Consider the following 17853-nt stretch of genomic DNA (forward strand, 5'->3'; position numbering starts at 1 on the left):
CAGAGCATGGACCTCACCTGTCACCTGCACAGGGCACGGGCTCAGCGATGGGGTGTGCATGGAGCAGGGTGCACGGCTCTGCACCACTATCTCTCCTTCACTGAGGAGAACACTGAGGAGTCATTGCCCACTTTTGGCTCATCCTGTGCTAGGTCTCTGAGCAGAACTAGTGTATCTCTGATTCTGCAGTCATCAGATGAACAATCTTTGGCTCCTAAATTTTTGTGACCCAGTGCGTCCATATCAGGGCAGCCAGTCCAGCAGTCTGGATGTTGACTATCCTCCACCTCCAAGCCTTTGTGTTAAAGGCTTGATCGCTGGATAGCACAGCGGAAGGTGGTCAAATCCTTGAGAGGTAGGACCTAGTGGGAGGCCTTTGGGTCATGGAGGGTGTGCCTTTCAAGGCGACTGTGGGACCCTGGTCTCTTCTTTCTTTCTCTAGCTTCCTGGCTGTACTTGAGTGCTCTTGTTCCACCCTGCACTTTTGCCATGATGTTCTGCCTCACGCAGGCCACAGGCAGTGGGGCCATCAACCATGGACTGCAATCTCCAGCACTGTGAGCCAAAATAAACCTTTCCTCTTTAAGTCAGTCACCGCACGTGTTTGGCCATAGTGATGGAAAGCTGACCCCCACATTCCCCGAAGACTGCACCTGTGTGCTTCAGTGTTGCATCTAGATATTGGTCCAAGAAACTGTACTGGGCTCACTGTATCAAAATAATGGGGAATCTATTAAAACCTACAGATTGAGGGGCTCCAATCTTGGAGGTTCCAATACACAGGTCTGGAATAGTAGCTGGAAGTTTGTGTTTTTAACAGATTTCCTACAGAAGTGGTTATTAAAGAGAACAGCAGGCTATTGGAAGATCACAACTATTTTCATGGACTCTATGGTTAGAGATTTGCTGGACACAAAGGGAAAAGAGGTTTCTGTGTAATTATTAGCAACATTATGTGCATGTTTTATTGGTATTGTTAAAATTGCAGTTCATTGGCTCTGAAGGGGCTGAATGGAAACTTTCAGATAGTTCCACATTTTAAAAGCACTGTCCACCCAATCTCGGGTTCACATAAGCCCCCTTCCACACAGGCACCGTGTAGACTATGAAAATGCAGGAAATTTAAGAAGAAACACTTTGTGACACCTAAGAAGAACACTAATTTATCTTTTGCAAGTTGGAATTTAGGATCTTCTTCTGGGCTTACCCCTAGGGAATTCACTTGGAAAGTATGAATAAAGGAAAAGCTTTGCAGAAGTCCTTTAAGACTATACCAGATATTTTCTCACATGCTACAAGGTTTGCAGCCAGAAAAAGCATGTGGAGTTGATCTGCTCATTTTCTGCCTTTGTTTCACAGTTGTCCCTCTGGTGTAATAGAGCCAGGTCTAGACCAGGCTTCCTAACTACTGCTCCCATTCTCTCTCTCTCTCTTTTTTTGAATATTCACAAATGTTGCTTCTCCTGATATTGCCATGAAGTAAGTGATACACATAGATTTGGGGAATTATTATAGGTTTCTTTAATGTACCATACAGAATTTACTACACCCCAGAGGAAGCTACTGACCATGGTCTGGCCACCGCCTGTTTTTCTTCAGCCTATGAGCTAAGAATGGTTTTTATTTATTTACTTATTTATTTTTCAGTACTGGGAATCAAACTCAGGACCTTGTGCTTACGAGGCAGGTTCGGCACCACTGAGCTACATCCCCAGCCCTGGTTTTCATATTTTTTAATGGGTTAGGGAAAGAAGTCAAAAGAGAAAAACATACTTAGTGACATAGGAAAATCATATAAATTGAAATTTCAGGATCTGAACCTTTTTCTAACGCATGCCCATCATTTGCGTGTTATCTGTGGCTGTGGTGTGCAGTCGTGGCCAGCAGAACATCGTGAGCCCTGTATGTCTGCAGGCTCCGCACCTGTAGATCCAGCCAACTGTAGATCAAAACTACTTGAAAAAAAATTTACAATTCCAAATAATACAAATAACATGGTACAACAACTATTTACATAGCATTCACATTGTTGATGGAAAGTATAAGTCATGTAGAGATGATATAAAGTATGTGGGGCAATGTGTCCAGGTTCTGTGCAAATTCTGTCATTTTATATACGGGACTTGCACATCCAGGGATTTTGGAAGTGAGGTGGGGATCCTGGAATCAAGCTCTTGATCCTGAGGGCTGACTCAAGCTGCAGCTGAGACCTCACAGCCTACAGAGGTAAGAATATTTATAATCGTCCCTTTACAGACAAAAGGTTTGCTCACACTTGATCAAAACCAAAAACACGTTTCTTTTTTAAACTAGTGATTGATTATGTGTGTACATGTGTGTGTGCACCCACACGTGTGTTTAAAACAACTAACAGTCTCCCAGCTTTGGTCCTGACACTCTTGATGTGTGGTGTCGACTTGTCCTGGGATCCGAGTGCTCCAGAGGCTCTGAAGGGGCCCTGTGCCTGAGCTTCAGAGCGTGGCGGCTGCCATCTTGAAAGGATCTGTTCTCTGTTGGAATTGTGTCATATGTGTGAGGCCCCCCAGGAGCGTGGAGCCCCTGGTCACCTGTGGTGCTGCTTCCCTTCCCCTCCACCGCCCTGGGCTCCTTCCTGGGCCCTCCCAGCCCTGCCCAGTGGGAGCTTGGGAGGCGGGATCTCACAGGCTGGCATTCCTGTGAGAGTTGACATTGGCCCTGTGACCATCCTCATGCCCACGGGATGTGATGTCAAATACCAGAGAAGCCCACTACAGATCTAGAGACAGCGCAAGACAGGAGAACTCTTTTCCCCTTGTTTTTTGTTTTATTTTTTTTTACCAGGGACCGAACTCGGGGCTTGTGCTTTCGAGGCAGGCGACAGTACTGAGCTAAATCCCCAGGCCTGCCCTTGTTTTTTGAACCAGGGTCCCAAACAGCATTTTCATTTTGCTCAGGGCCCTGACTTAGGCCTAGCGGTGTTATTGACTAACCCCAAGGAGCTGTTTGTCCTCAATAGGAAATGTTACCGCATAAAAAGGGAGATGAATTGCACTTGTCTTCCCTCTTTTGCGTGCACTCTCAGTATTAGCATTTTTAAATAGTGACTCTTTTGATGTACCGACCTTATTTAATATTTATTTGGCAGTGAAGCAAGTCATCAGTTTGGGAATTAAACACTAACATCGTCAAAAGTTATGAATTTTCCTTTTGCTGCAGAGTTTAAAAACAATTCAGATATTTACCAAATGCTCTTTTTTGTGGCCTTTCCATTTAAAGATGGCCAAGTGTTACATGAGTTTATATTTTTAAAAAGAAATTCAGAAGAGTAAAAAGTTTTGACTAAAGGAATTATGTATAATTTGAAGAGTAATTATTTTATAATAACAATTCTGGTAATGTAGGATAGAAAAATAAGTAATTTTTCGTCACCCATTGCAAAGTTCATACCTATACTCATGTAACAAAAAATATGCTAACAAGGAAAACTTCAAACGCTATTTCGTTTTACATGACACAGGGACCTTCAGAATGGAGGATTCAAAGACCCAATGAAAGCTATTTTTGTGCAAGTGTGATGAAAGAAGTGGATAGTTGTAGAGAAATGTGATTGTGTGGGTTCTTGCTTCAGTGATAATGGAAATAAAAACCCGGAGCCTTCAGCACGTTAGTGTACAGGAAAGAGAAAATGGAAGGCGGCTCAGCTCTGGCAAAGATCAAGCCAGCCTGCCCCTAATGGAGGATAGCAAGAGAAGCCAGGAAAGGGGTTCTCCGTGAGAACTGAGGTGCAGTTCAGGGAAGAGCAAACCATCTTATGGGGTGCTGTGGTAGGCTGGGGTCTGCCTGGTCATCCTCTCCTGGTTGCCCAGCTCTGGAGGACCCCAGTGGCTCCAGGGGTGGTTCAGCTCCCCGGAGATGACGACTGGGTCTAGTCTCAGCCTTGAGAGGCCCTTCTGGAACCCCAGGTGGCACTCGATTTGGGGAGATGCGGGAAGCTGAATGTCCCCATGAACCACTTCTCTGGGTGTCCTCAGTCTTGAAGAAGGATGAGATAGGTTAGTCAGAGGTGGTGAGCCTATGGCACGTGTGCTATTTGTTTTAGGGACAAAAGATGTTAATCTGTGTTGTTTTTTCTAAACTAAAACTGCAGTATTCAGGTTTAATTGCAGTGTTGGCACTTTGTGATAAGTGGGTTTTGGGCTACAGTCTGGGCACTTGTCTCTAAAAGGTTCGCCATCTCTGAGTTAGGTCAGTTAAGGATAATCAAACTTGTTTTGCCAACTTTTGGAGAAACACCTCCTAAGTGACCAACAGGCCTATATGCACACTTGGAAGAGATTTCAGCAAAGCTTTACAAATGAAGGTCAAGCTTCGTTCTGCTTTTGTAGGTTTGAGTGAAGTTGTAGTTTTTAGCAAAAACTGCTTTGAAGTCTGTGGAGAGCGGTGTGTGGAGAGCGGTGTTAGCCAAAGAGGCTCCATTTTGAATCTTACCCTCCATTGTATAGAGCAAGGAGACTATGTTATGAGGAACCGCGTCCTTGCCAAAGTAGATTGCCCTGGAACGTGATGAACGTTCTGTAACCCCGAGAAACAAGGAAGCCCATGAGGGTGGGGAATTCCCAAAGAACTAGAAAACAAGGAAGCAGGTGTCTCTGGACAAGGGTCATGATTAACAACCAAACTCACCTGCTGTATAAAAGAGAGGAGAAAAATAAACTTGGGGGCTCGGTCTCTGGGAGCCCTCCCGACTCTATCTCTTTGTCTTTGTTTTTCTTCATCCTCACTCCCCCATTCAGGTACTGTTCGACAAGTAACGTTGGGCTCCATCAGAAGTCCCTGACTGTATGAGAAGAAAACACAAACCATGCTTTTAGAGAGCAGTGGGTTAAGGCCCCAGGGGTTTGCTTGTCCTGTCTTCCTGTGTCACTTGGATACACAGGGTATGATAGGATGGTAAGGAGAGGGCTGGGGTGGGGCTGAGCGTGCTCTGCTTATTTGGGTCCCTGTTGGCCTCACTGGCATTCCCTCCTTCCAGGGGTAGGTATGAGGGTCTTCAAGAGCACAGCGGTCAGAGTGACCTTCCTGGGTTATGGCTTGTCTTGGGGGAGAGGAGTTCTAATTGCTAGGATCCACCTTGGGGGAGGAGAAGTGGGGGGCACAGGAAGCTCAGAGGGCGCTTCTTGTTTCTGAAACCCTTCCAGTCTCCTTCACTGGAAGGAAACCTAAGTGTCCTACTTCAGAGTACCAGGTTTTGAACTCCAACAACATACGACAGATCAAAGTGAGTGCCCCACGCAAAATCACAGCACATTTAAGTGGTGACGGATGCAGCTGGGCTGGTCCGAGTTCACAGGGCAGTGTGGTAGAAGCCCCAGGTGATCCCGGGCCATTCATTTCCCCATCAGAACGTGTGAGCTATGCTGTGGGGTGAGGTACAGTATTGCTTGATTCTAGGATTGCAAATAAACTTCAGTTAAGATCTTCAAGCTAGATTTGTTGTAATTTTGTCTTGGCAAAGGTCACTCAGGTACTAAGTCCTGTTTATTTGTTTTTGCTGCACTGGCGATTGAACCTAGGGCCTTCAAACTGAACTACATCCCCAGCTCTCTTTTTATTTTTTATTTTGAGACAGAGTCTCAATAAATCACTAATTTGTGCAGGCTGGGCTTGAACTCACGACCTTGCTCTGGCCACCCAGGGTGGAAGGGTCATGATTGTGCACCACCACGTCTGGCCTGGCCTGATGATCAGAGTTGGAGATCACCGTTCAGTCTGCACCATGCCTTGAGGGAAGAGCATCCAGACCTTGCGCTTGAGAAATACTTCAGGAAATGCATTTTCCTTCTCACCTTAGTTTCATTCAATCTTTTATTAAATTCATGAACAGGGGCCAGGGATTTAGCTCAGTGGTTCTGCCGCCTGCCTAGCAAGCGTGAGGCCCCGAGTTCGATCCCCACTACCAAAATAAATAAATAAATTTACGAACAGTGCCCCGGCCCCTTACATGGTCTTAGATAATATTCCATTTCAGGCATTAAAAAATGCATTATCTTACTAGCTGGTCAGAGTCTTCTTAGGGAAGAACTAGAGGTATTTCCTTTGATCTCTAACAGCAATTGGCTTATATTTTTTAAAAAACTTAAAAAGTTGTGGTATAATATACATAATATGAAATTTACCATTTTCACCGTGTTTAAGTGAACAGTTCAGTGGCATTAAGGACATTCACATGTTGCACAACCATCTCCAGAACACTTTCTCATCCTGCAACACTGGAACTCTGTACCCCTTAGATCCTAAGTCACCCACCTCCTGCTCCTGGCAATCCCCATTGTACTTTCTGTCTCTGAAGCTGAATACTCTGGGTACCTCACATCAGTGTAATCTTACAGTGTCTGTCCTTTGTGACTGGCTTATTTCACTTAGCATGATTTCCTCAAGGTTCATCCATGTTGGAGCATGTGTCCCAATTTTATTTTTAAGACTGAATAATATTCCTTTGTATTTATAGACTACATTTAGATCTATACATCTTGCTTCATTCTTGGTTTAAAAGTTTGTTTTTAATTGACGTATAATAATTGTACATTTTTGTGGGCTACTTCTTGCAAGTAGCCAGAGATGTGGGTCACCTGAAAGACTCGATCTCCAGATTAAAAAACCAGGTTGATTCCCTAGCTGAGATGGTCCTGCAAAATCACAGGGGACTTGACCTTCTGTTCATAAAACAAGGAGGGTTATGTGTAGCTCTAGAAAAAAACCTGTTGCTTCTATGCTAATCAGTCTGGTGTCATTCAGAGGTACCTTAGCTATGGTCAGGGAAAATTTAAAAACTAAATATGCTCAACAAAAGGATCAAAATTGGTTTCAAAATCTATTTGACTGGTCCCCATGGTTACCCTACTTTCTGCTGTAGCAGGCCCCTTAGTTATCTTACTTCTGCTTTTGCTCGTGGGACCTTGTATTATAACTGGTCTGACTAAATATGTTAGACCCAGGGTTGATGCAGTTAAACTGATGGTGTTGAGACAAAATTATGAGATTTTGGAAGATGTTTTAGAGGGAGAATCCGAAAAATAAATACAGAAATCAAAGATTTGATTAAGTTACAAGAACCAGTGGGGAATGAAGGACCCTAGTTAGCAAAACACACTCCATATTGCTGCTGAAGGACCCACCTGCCTGCCCTTTAGATGAGCTTAAAAGGAGGAAGCTCAGAAACCTCCTCCCCTTAGAAAGTCTTTTAGAAACAACAATTAATCAACTATTGTTTTACAAATGTTCTAACGGCCGGCAGGATGTTTGCCTTCTGTACCTTTTGCTTGCTTTACTAGTTCTATCCCATAGGGGGGCCTAAAAACTGTTGGCCTCAAAGGTGTATAAAACATGTTTGTCAATCCCCAGTCGGGGCTCAGGTCTGATGCTGTGCTCGGGTCCGGCCGGTAACAAACTCCTGTGTGGATTTAATATTGGTCTCTGGTTGGTTCTTTCTCGCTGGGTCTAACAGTGTAATAATCGAATCAGGATATGTAGCATGTTACCTCCTTTACATGTATTACTTAAGAACATTCGGAATCCTCTCTTCTGCTTGGACTTTTGAGAGGCATTTGTGAGCTCCTATCTCTTCTACCCTATAAAGTGCATGGAGACAAAAGACAGGAAGGATTCATGCTTTGAATCCATTCACCTGGGTATAGAGAAGCATACTTGGCATATCACAAGAACGTGTTACTGTTTCATATTACTGCCACCTTCACACACACATCAGCGTGGCAAGTGGGGCTGGTCAACTGTTACTCTGGTGCTGTGAATGAGACTGGATGACCTGCTCCTAGCAATACATTGATTACATGATTGCCTGTCTCCCGGACGGATTAATTCATTCATTTATTCATCCGGTGAATGCTGTCCGCACCTGTCACGATGTGTCAGGCATCCTGCTAATGAGTGAGGCCACAGTACAGATACAGTCTTTGCCTTAGTCAGTTCAAGTTTCCAACTAGTGAAAATTAAAAAATAATTACCCAGGTAAATATATCATCACAAACCTGGAAAAGGAAATGATAGAAAGGTTATTTTGACGTAACAGAAACACATACTTTGAGATTTTTTTTTTATACCCTGAAAATACATTCATCTGGCTTCTGACCTCTGATTAAAATTGGCAGAAGGAAGTCTGATTTGAAAACCTTTCTTCCTAGCAGTGTGAACCACCTTAGGGTAGCGATCAGCAAGACCCCACCAGCAGCAGTGCTGGTAAGGAGAGGGCTGATTGTTGCTAACAAGGAGGGAAGGAGGACCCGAGAGGATGCAGCAGCTCTACCCCATTCACCACCATACCTGACTCTGCCCCTACAGAAACACTGGGGAAGTGCGGAGGCGAAATCCTGACAGGTGCCCTCCAAACTGTGAGCAGCCGGAGAGAAAGCTCTTCAAGCAGGAGATGGTGCTTAGACCAGGTGACCTGTGAGACTGTCCAGCAGGAGAGTGGGTCAGAGGGCTGAGCTGTGACCGGTGTCACCGTTGAGAGGCCAATGTGGAATTGGGGCAGCAAAGAACAAGTGGCTAGAAACGCAGGAAGCCCAGCGCTGTCTCAAAGCCAAGCCAACAGGGTGCCACAAGGGGGACCCCTCTGCTGCGGGGAGCTTGCTGGTGACTCCACAAGATGGATCAAATGGTGTCATTGGACCTGGAGAAATGGAGGTGGTAAGTCCCGAGCTGTGAGAATCTAAATGGATCAGAGCTCCAGCTAATGGCATCCAGGCCCCTTGGAAGTCTCTTGGTCCGTGGGGTTCCCCTGCCATAAGTCCACAGTGCTTGGCAGGGACATCTCATGGTGTCCTCTGAGATAGCACTGCAAGCACGATTTGTGGTCACCACATTGGGAATGGAATTGGTGATTAGCCCCCCGAAGTGTATTATGCGTCCTTATCAGTAGGTGCCTACAGTTTCCTCTTCCCAATTTTCTCAGTGTTCTATCCAAGTCTGGCTTCTGCTCTCTTTGTTGCTTGAAAGAACATGTTTGTGGGACAGAAGAGCCTCAGCGCACACCCTAGTTTGCTGTTGTTTCAGGATGTGGCCTTCCCCTTGTAGGTCGTAAACTTCCTCAATCTTCCCTTTCTCCTCCCAGCCTCAACCAGCCCAATCTGCAGACTTTGTCTCTTTTGCGTCACAGGTGCTTACTGATTCTGGGTGAGCGAGTTGGGGCTTGCGTAGCTGAAGGCTTTCCTGAAAAATAAGGTCAAGTCTAGCGGGCAGATGAGAGCGGACAGAATGTGCAGTCCTTTTCCCGTTTGGCATCTCTGTTTCTAGTGGTTATGAGTGTTCCCATTGTCAGCTTTCAAAATCATGAATTATCATCAACTGTCAAGTCAAATAAAAACAGAGATGAATCTCCTATAAAGGAAATTTGGGAATAAACAAGGAATGCTGTGGAAGTTGTGGGAATCAAAATAAAGTAGCTTGTGTCAATACCAACAATAAGAAAGTCAATACAGCTGGGAATTTTTAAAGAAAGGGTTTTTGTGCAGGATTAACTCATAGTGATGATCATGAAAGACTGGTGGAACCCTGAGCTCCCAGGGGCCACAGGAACCTCATGAAAAGTCCTTTTTACAAGGAGATCTGCCCAGCACCTGGGTTCACCGTCGGCTGATGCCACTCTTGTAATATGAGACCTTGTGGCCGTGGATTGTTGTTTCAGAACATATGATGTGATCCTCCTCATTTTTCTTTTAAATTTCCCCTTGACTCGGCCTCCTTGGATAGGCCCGTTGTTTACTGTGTTCCTATTGCAGTGCTCTGTGATTCCCAAATGAATGCCAGCTGGCGAACTGGCGTAGGCTCTAGGGCTCTTCCATCCCCTTGCGCACTCTGTGGTTTTTTAACTTAGGTTGACAATAAGGTTGCAGTTTGGGACACAAACACAGAGCCAAGTGGCCTCTGGTGCAACTAAGGCACAAAGAAAGGGTTGGATTTATATCCATGAAAGAGAAGAGCTGGGTGAGGAGTTTGGAGGAGCCCTTGGCACTGCGGGTGTCACGCTGACTAGAGGCTAGCTGACTGGCAGGTGGCTGCAGTTGCTGGGTAGAACCACGTTTAGTTTCATTGCGTTGGGCTCGCGAATCAGTGCGTTACATGGGTGTTGCTGCGTAGGCCGTGAGCTGTGCTTCTCTGCCAGCTTTTCCCATGATAGTTCCCATTACTGGGCAAATCAAGCTTCGAGCCTCCCTCAATAGCCTGGCCTGCTCCTCTTACCCAGGTCTGTCACAGGTGGCCCCATTTTGAATCTGACAGCTTTGACGTGACTGTGTTACCCATGGTCACCTATCTTGGGAGGATAATTTTGTCAGACTCATTTATGTTTTCCCTCCTGTCTTTCTCTTCTCCAATTCAAATGGTTAATGGGTGCCAGAGACTCCTGCAGTAAGTCTCTAGTCCCCACCTGCCCAGTGTGTGACACAAGGGTGAAGAAAAACTTAAGACAGAGTTAAAGAGAAGGTGTGAACTGGGATGACCAATGCTCCTTTGGCAAAAGGCCCTGGCCCGTCTCTTCCACCGAATTTTATTATTCATCAATCAGGGTAAAGGTGCATGTATAGATGTGTAGTATGGGCAATCACCGTGGAAACTATGCAGGCAAGTCTTTAAAGAGAAGTCAAAGCATTTTCAAATTAGAAGCAAGACAGACAAAATATGTGGTTGTAATTAGAGCATTGTCCTTCAAGCTACAAAGGGACTAATTGTGGGAATGGAATTGGGGCGCGATTACTCCGACCTCAGCTACAGAGATTATCTCCTATCAGCCCCACAGCTTCATAGATCATTACTCTGGTCTCGGCCATGGCCGGCAGCGGGGAGGTCATGTTAACCTGTGCGCTACTGCAGTGCCCATGAGATGCTTCTGTGAGTTATGTAGCTTCAGTCAGACTCGCTTCTTAAAGTAAGCCAATTGAGGGATTTAACTCTTTGCAGCCAGCACTGCTTACATCATGTTTTGGGCATAATCAATATTGCAGGCTCTGGCAAATGGGTTGCCTGGTTGGAGAGTAGAAGTTATCTCTAAGGTCCCCTTTGCCCGCTGGTTTTTATTTACTAATCATCCTTGGAACTGCATCCTACTTCCAGGGGTGGCAAAGGCTTTGAGGGAACCAGGTGTGGGGATCCCCAGTCTTACCTAACATTCCACTGCCCCCAAGTCTCACAGGAGCATCACAGAGGCTGACATTTAGAACTACATAGACCCACAAGCTTGGCAGAGCGTGTCAGTGAATTTCTAGCCCAGCTGTGACCCGAGGACCGGATGTTTGGTGTCCCAGAGGTGCCAGGACTGACAACTCCTGCACCTCTTTCTCTATTGGGGCCCCAGTAAGACCCTGGCATCATCCCACTTTTCTGGAGGCAGACAGAACCCCAAGAATGACTGACAGTGAGTTTTCAGGCAGCCCAGGAAATGTGAGTACTGAGCCAAAATTCATTTGATCTAAAGGATACTTCAAAAATTCGTTTTTTGGGGACACACTTGGATTTCAGGTCTGAGAATAGTCCTCCAATTTCCACATTATGTTAAACCTGAGGAAACTAAAGTTCAGTCACTTCTTGATTTTGTGGAAAAGAACAGCAAATAGACATAAACCCCACTTCTCATCCCAAGCTGATTTTCTCCTTTCAGACTTTTTCTTGCTGATTTTAACTAAATAACAGCAAGAAGTTTTTTAAATGTTGGCCTCCTTTCTCCTCCTTTTCCTGCTATAAGTTAAAAATCACAGCTAATCCCTTGGAAAGCAGCGTGGGCATTTCTTATTAAATTAAATGCGCTCTTACTATGTGATCCAGCAATCTCATTCTTATGTATTTACTCGATAGAAATGAAAACACATGTCCATGTGAAGGCAGGTGCTTGCCTGTTTATAGAAACTTTGTTGGTAATAGATAAAACTGGAAACAACACAAATGTTCTGTGGGTAAGTGAAACAGATTTGGTACATGCATAGGAGGGAACCCTAATCAGCAAACTGAAGGAATGCATCATTGATATACCTAACCACATGGACAAATCTCAAAAATATAATGCTAAGTACACAAAAGTACTCGCTGTATGATTCCACTTACATAAAATTCTTTTAAGAAGGAAAACTATAATGACAGAAAATAGAGAGGTTTCCAGGCTGGGCAGGGGAGGGGACAGGGATTGATTGCAAAGGGACATGGGGTGATTTTGGGGGTGCTGCAATGTTCTATATTATGATTATGGCAGTGGGGGGGTTGCCAGGTACATTTGTTGGAACTCGTCAAACAGTATACTGCACTTAATTGGTGAATTTCATCGTAGATAGATTACAACTCAAAAGAGCTGACAAAAATTATAAGAAGGAGTAAAGATGAGAGTCATTGGGGTATGGCTCAGTGGTAGACTACTTGCCTAGCATGCATGAGGCCCTGGGTTCGATCCCCAGCACTGCCAAAAATAAATCATGAAGAAGGTACTGACTAAGTAGGATTTCTCAGCTTGCAAATTGTTATGGTTTATGTCCAGGTGTCCTTCAAGAGCCTTATGTGCTCAAAGACCGTGCTTTTGGAAGGGGACAGGATTATATGGAGGCTTATACCGTAGCTGACTTGCTGTTAGGAGGTGGCATCTGGTCAGAGGAGGCGGGTCCGAGTGGGCGTGACCCAGAAGGGTCTATCTCCCTTGCCAGCTCCCCGCTCAGCTCTCTCTGCCTCGCCTCTGCCATGCTGTTTCTTCTTTGGAGCCAGCCAACGATGGACTAAAACCTTACAAACTGTGAGCCTTTAAGTTGTGGGTGTCAAGTATAGTGTCCCAGCGATGAGGAAGTGGCTCAGACATGGATGCTCATTTTGCTTGTGTATCTTTGAATTGCATGTTGCGTGTGCCTTTCTCCACCCACTGCACCCCAGAGGCCCTCCTTTCCTGCCTGGCAGCAGCCACGGTGTCCTGGTCCAACTGGTGCAGAGCTCTAAGTACTGTAATATGAGCCAGCGGGAGCATTTCCCTACCCACCCTCCTCTCAGGTAGGTAGGTAGGTAGGGGGCTAAAGTGGCCCATGGCGAGCTTTTCCTTTTTTGCCTCTCTTACAGAGTTTCACTGTTCACCTTGAGCAATCTTCGTCATGTGCATTAGGCTTCTTGGGAGAATCAGACCACTGGGATCTATCTGCCTATCTGCTCTGTGTGTGTGTGTGTGTGTGTGTGTGTGTGTGTGTGTGTGTGTGTTTATGTATCTATCTATCTGTTGGGGAAAATATCTGTTGAAAGAGAGTTAAAGGAGCTGGCTCTCACAGTGGTTGCGACTGGGAAGTGTGAAATGCTGGGGCAGACCAGCTGCTTGAAAATTCAGGTAAGAGCTGCCACTGCAGTTCTCAGGAAGAAGGCTGGAAACCCAGGCTGAACTTCCGTGGTGTGGTCTTGAGGCCAAGTCCTTCTTTCTGGGGTGGGCAAGGGCCCTCAATCTTGGCCTCCCCAGGTTGAATGAGGCCCCCCTGAAGAGTGGAGCCTCGGCTGCTCTACTCAGGTCTGCTGAGTTCAATGCTGATCACATGTAAAACAGACCTACACAGCAACATCTGAACTAGCGTTTGACTAAACAGCTGCGCACTGCAGCCCAGTGACATTCCAACACGCATGTGCAGACCTTCCTCGCCAAGAGGTTAGAAGCATGGGTTTGGTCCTGGCTCTGCCATTGGGCAGCGTGCTGACATGAGAGTGCGGCAGCACTTGTCCCACTGGGCCTCTCGTTCCTCGGCATAAACCAAGATTTGTGCTATGAGTATTAAATGAGCTAAAACATTCAGACAGCCCAGAAGAGTAACCAGCACATACAAGCTAATTACTATAAGCAGACGCTCTTCTGAGTATTTTACCTAAATTAACTCCTTTTCTGTTTTTTCAGATTGCCATTTTCTGTCTACCTTTCACACACCAGGTATTCCACTGCATAGTTTTGTATTATGTTTTTTACACTAAGCTGGGGAGGGCCTGACATTGTATTTTATTCCAATAAATGAAGGAAAGGAGAGGAAGATGGCCCAATCGAACCAAAACCACCCAGTCTGTATGGGAACAAGGGAGCGGAAAGCGGGTCTCAGCCAGGGAAGGCGGTGAGGGTTCATGCTCAGGGACACATTGTGCAGTCAGGTTAGTGGCGCAAGTTGTTGGTGACCCGTCCAGGAAAGAAGGGATGAGGGTAAGGAAGCAGAAATCAGTTTTCTGCGAAAGGAACCGAATGTGTGCATGGAATGGCTGGTTAGTGAAAGCAGAAGTTGGACATTTCTGCTTTCTCTTCAAAGCCTCCTCCAGGTGGTTCTATTTTTTTTTTTTTTTTTTTGGTGCTGGGGTTCAAACTCAGGACCTTGCACTTGCAAGGCAGGTGTGGCACCTCTGAGCTAAATCCCAGGCAGCCACCAGGTTGTTCTTAAGAGCAGCAGCTTTTATCTGTCTGCAGAAGTCTGCACAGACCTCGGCCCACTGACAATGTCCTTTGATTTTCCAAGATAGAAGTCATTCAGGGTGCTTCTGAGGTAGGAGATGAGGACTGGGGCAAAGGGACAAGTGGCTGGGTGGAATGTGTCAAAGGTCACAAGAACCCAGAGGACATGCACAGAACGAGGGACCCAGAATGACTGCCTGGCTCCTGAGCCAGTCAGAGAGTAATATTCTCAATCCCTCATTTGAATCTGATGCTGTCTGCAGGACCAATCAGAAGATGCCATTTTCTTTCTTTTTTTTTTTTTTGGTACCGGGGATTGAACTCAGGTCCTTGTGCTTGTAAGGCAGGTGGCGGAACCACTGAGCTCAATCCCTGGCCCCAAAAGATGCTATTTTCAATGCTTCATTTATGTGTGGACACAACCAATCAGAAGGTGCTGTTTCTCACCCTTCATTTATGTCCAGCAAGAAGCCAAGCAATTTTTTTCCTAGGATAGTTTACGTCTGGCTAACACAATGCGAGTTTTGGAAAGACAAGTATCCCAATGCCTTATTTGCATGAGGAGGAAGCCAACTTGAGAATTTTGGATTCAAAAGACCCCTTTCCCTTAGCCTTCACCCCACAGTGTGTACTTCTTTTCCACCTTCAATAAATGTACACCTTTGCTCCTTTTCTGTGTGTCTTGTCCAACTCTTTGATTGAGACAGCAAAGGCCTGGAAGGAAGTCCCATGGACCTCCATCCAGTAAGACTTTGTTTTTGATTTGATTTGGTTTTCCTTGTCCTCTACTGGAGAGCAGATATTGACTCTGTCTGGGGAGCCATTGCTCACTCTTTGGTCCATCTCCTGCTGCTTGGTGGGGCTACCCCGAGTTTCATGGTGCCTAAGCTGGATTTGTTGGTTTGCGGGCAAATCATCACTGGGATCTGCCTTCTCTTCAAAGAAAGAAGCTTCAGCGTGTAATGGGCAGTATGGCCACTGGACTTCTATATTTTAACATGCGGATGGAATTCCTGTTGGCTCTGATCTTTGATCCATCTCCAGGCTCCTTTATGAGGCTCACTCCAGCAAAGCCATGATCTAGATCGCACAGGTAGATGAGACGATGCCTTCAAAATGCAGGTCTCAGGACTGGTCCCAGGGATTGTTGGCTTCCATCGCCAGCTTTCTCAGCCAGGCAGATGACATGGCCCCATCTGCCAGAGGACAGTCATACTCATCACTACACGGCGACCTGTAGGAGTCCCCATCTCTGTTGTACTCACACAAAGGGCAGTCCATCCTTTCCCACCATCCTGTCTCTGGCTTTTTCATGGCTGGCCAACAGAGGGAAATCCTCACATAGACTGGGGACAAGGCCCATTAGGTCACTGAAGTTCTCAATTTGCTCAGCTGCTGCTCACTCATGGCTCGGTGCTCCAGTCCTGGTCCAAGTGTCTGTGGCTTTTTCCCCAGCAACAGGGCCTGGCACTTCCACTTCTCCAGGTGCCCAGAAGTGAACTTCTGGTTACCACCCCCATTAACCATTTTTCAAGACTATTTTCCATTTATCTAGAAAATTACATTTGTAAGTGAAGCAAATCCCCAAGAATGCCCAATAAATGACTTGAATCAAGGAGGGACAAATGGAGCAGGAGGAAGGAAGCCATAACATTTGAAGTCAATCAGACAGGATAAGGAACCAAGGGTTTTGAACTCCAGTGTTCACAAAATGCCTGGAGCCTTCCCCTATTTAACTCCTATCAGCATTTAATCAAGTCCTAGCATTTAAGATAATTTTTAAAAGGCTCTTGCTCAAAGATACTCTTGTTTTGCTGTTTTATGTAATCACTAGTTTGGCAGAAACCTCATGTTTTTCTTTTTTGGGTAGAGTATAAATAGCATTTCTCATACATTATACTTTAAACGTGCATTATCTGTGGGCTGGTGGACTATTTCTATGGGAAAATATATTCTGAGATCCAAACAAATGAGTTACAAACAAAATGTGGGTGAATACTCCATGTAATTTGGAGACCATCGGCTGTAGATGCAGGCAGTGGAATGAAGTGGTTCAGGGTTAGGGCTTTGGAGCTGGGAGTGTGAGTCCCAACCCACCCACCTCCAGGGATGCCACTGTTCCCAGGTTGCTCACACCCCAAAAGCCTCAGTTCCTCACTCAGTAGAGAAGATAGTATATGACAGATTGGCTATAAGGATTAAGTGAGTTTTTCTGGCACATAAAAAGTGCTCACTGAAAGAAATTATTCCACACTAGAGATGAGATCATCCCATAATATTTGAAACATCTTGATTGTTTTGTACCAAATATACTTTGCTTTACAAAGGAGAAAAGTCATTGAGGACATTAGTAATTACTCTTCTTACTCTCCTAAGCTCCCTATGCATATGTGTTCATCCATATGTGTTCAACCAACCCCGCTGACACCTTGATCTTGGACTTCCAGCCCCCAGGACTGTGAGGAACTAGCTTTCCATCGCTGGCATATTGTTACGGCAGCCCAACCACAATAACTGTCCTTTTTGAAACTCTCTGCTCCCTGGATTCCCACAGCATTGGGTTTTTCTGTTTCTCTTCCCAACTGTTCTTTTGAGATGGACTTCTTTTCTTTTGCTCACCCTACATATGGGGGATTCTCAGGGTTAGAAGTCCCTCCTCATTCCCCGTGCTCTGCCCAGCATGTGTCACCTGAGGTTATGTTTTACCTGTGTTGTTCCTAACCAACCCATGGTCTCAGCCCGCATCTCTTCTACAGTGTCGTGTTCATGTGTCACCCCGCACATCTTCCCTGCGTCTTCTCATGTACTGCAGGTGCCGCAGTCCCAAACTAGCCATCAGCCTAACCAGACCAGCTCTACCTCCTGCACGCTTTCCCCGTACTCACCATCTTTCTGTTCATCCACACCAGAGACTTGGCAGCTAGTCTTGATTTCTCCCCTGCATTTACAGATCACCTCCCAAATATGTAGTAAGCCATCCTGTCCTTTCCATATTTGCTGCTTGTCACAGTAAGAAAAAACCCAGCAGGCTGTTTTCTCCTACTGTACCCTCAGCTCCAATCGCTTCTGTGACCAGGTACATGAGGGGTTTCCCTGGGCATCAGTTCTCAGGACACCAGCTGGATGTTCCACAGTTCCCTTCAGTTCTGGAGAGAACAGCAGACGGCACTAAGGTCTCAGCTGGCCCCTGACCCATGCCAGCTGTAGGTCTCGGCCTCCAGTCCTTCTGGGCAACTGGCTTATAAATTGGGGGTTCCCAGGCACCCTTAGGTTTGATCATTTGCTTCTGGAACTCAGGGAAACACTTTCCTTCTTTTTGCTGTTTTACTGCCAAGGACAGCAATCAACAGCCAGATGAAGAGGCGGGCGAGGCCACAGGCACATCTGCCCCTGTGCAGTCGGGTGTGCTGCCTTCCACACTCGGATGTGCG

At 45.8% G+C, this 17853-nt stretch overlaps 1 pseudogene; it reads right to left on the bottom strand.

Annotated features, from left to right (window-relative positions):
- Window positions 1-9155: 9155 nt before the first annotated feature.
- LOC101717291 (F-actin-capping protein subunit beta-like) lies at window positions 9156-17504 on the bottom strand (annotated as a pseudogene).
- Window positions 17505-17853: the final 349 nt, after the last annotated feature.

This window comes from Heterocephalus glaber, unplaced genomic scaffold, assembly GCF_053883595.1.
Source record: "Heterocephalus glaber isolate CG9 unplaced genomic scaffold, H.glaber_assembly_v1.0 deba00001472, whole genome shotgun sequence".
In the NCBI taxonomy this organism is placed as follows: Eukaryota; Metazoa; Chordata; class Mammalia; order Rodentia; family Bathyergidae; genus Heterocephalus; species Heterocephalus glaber.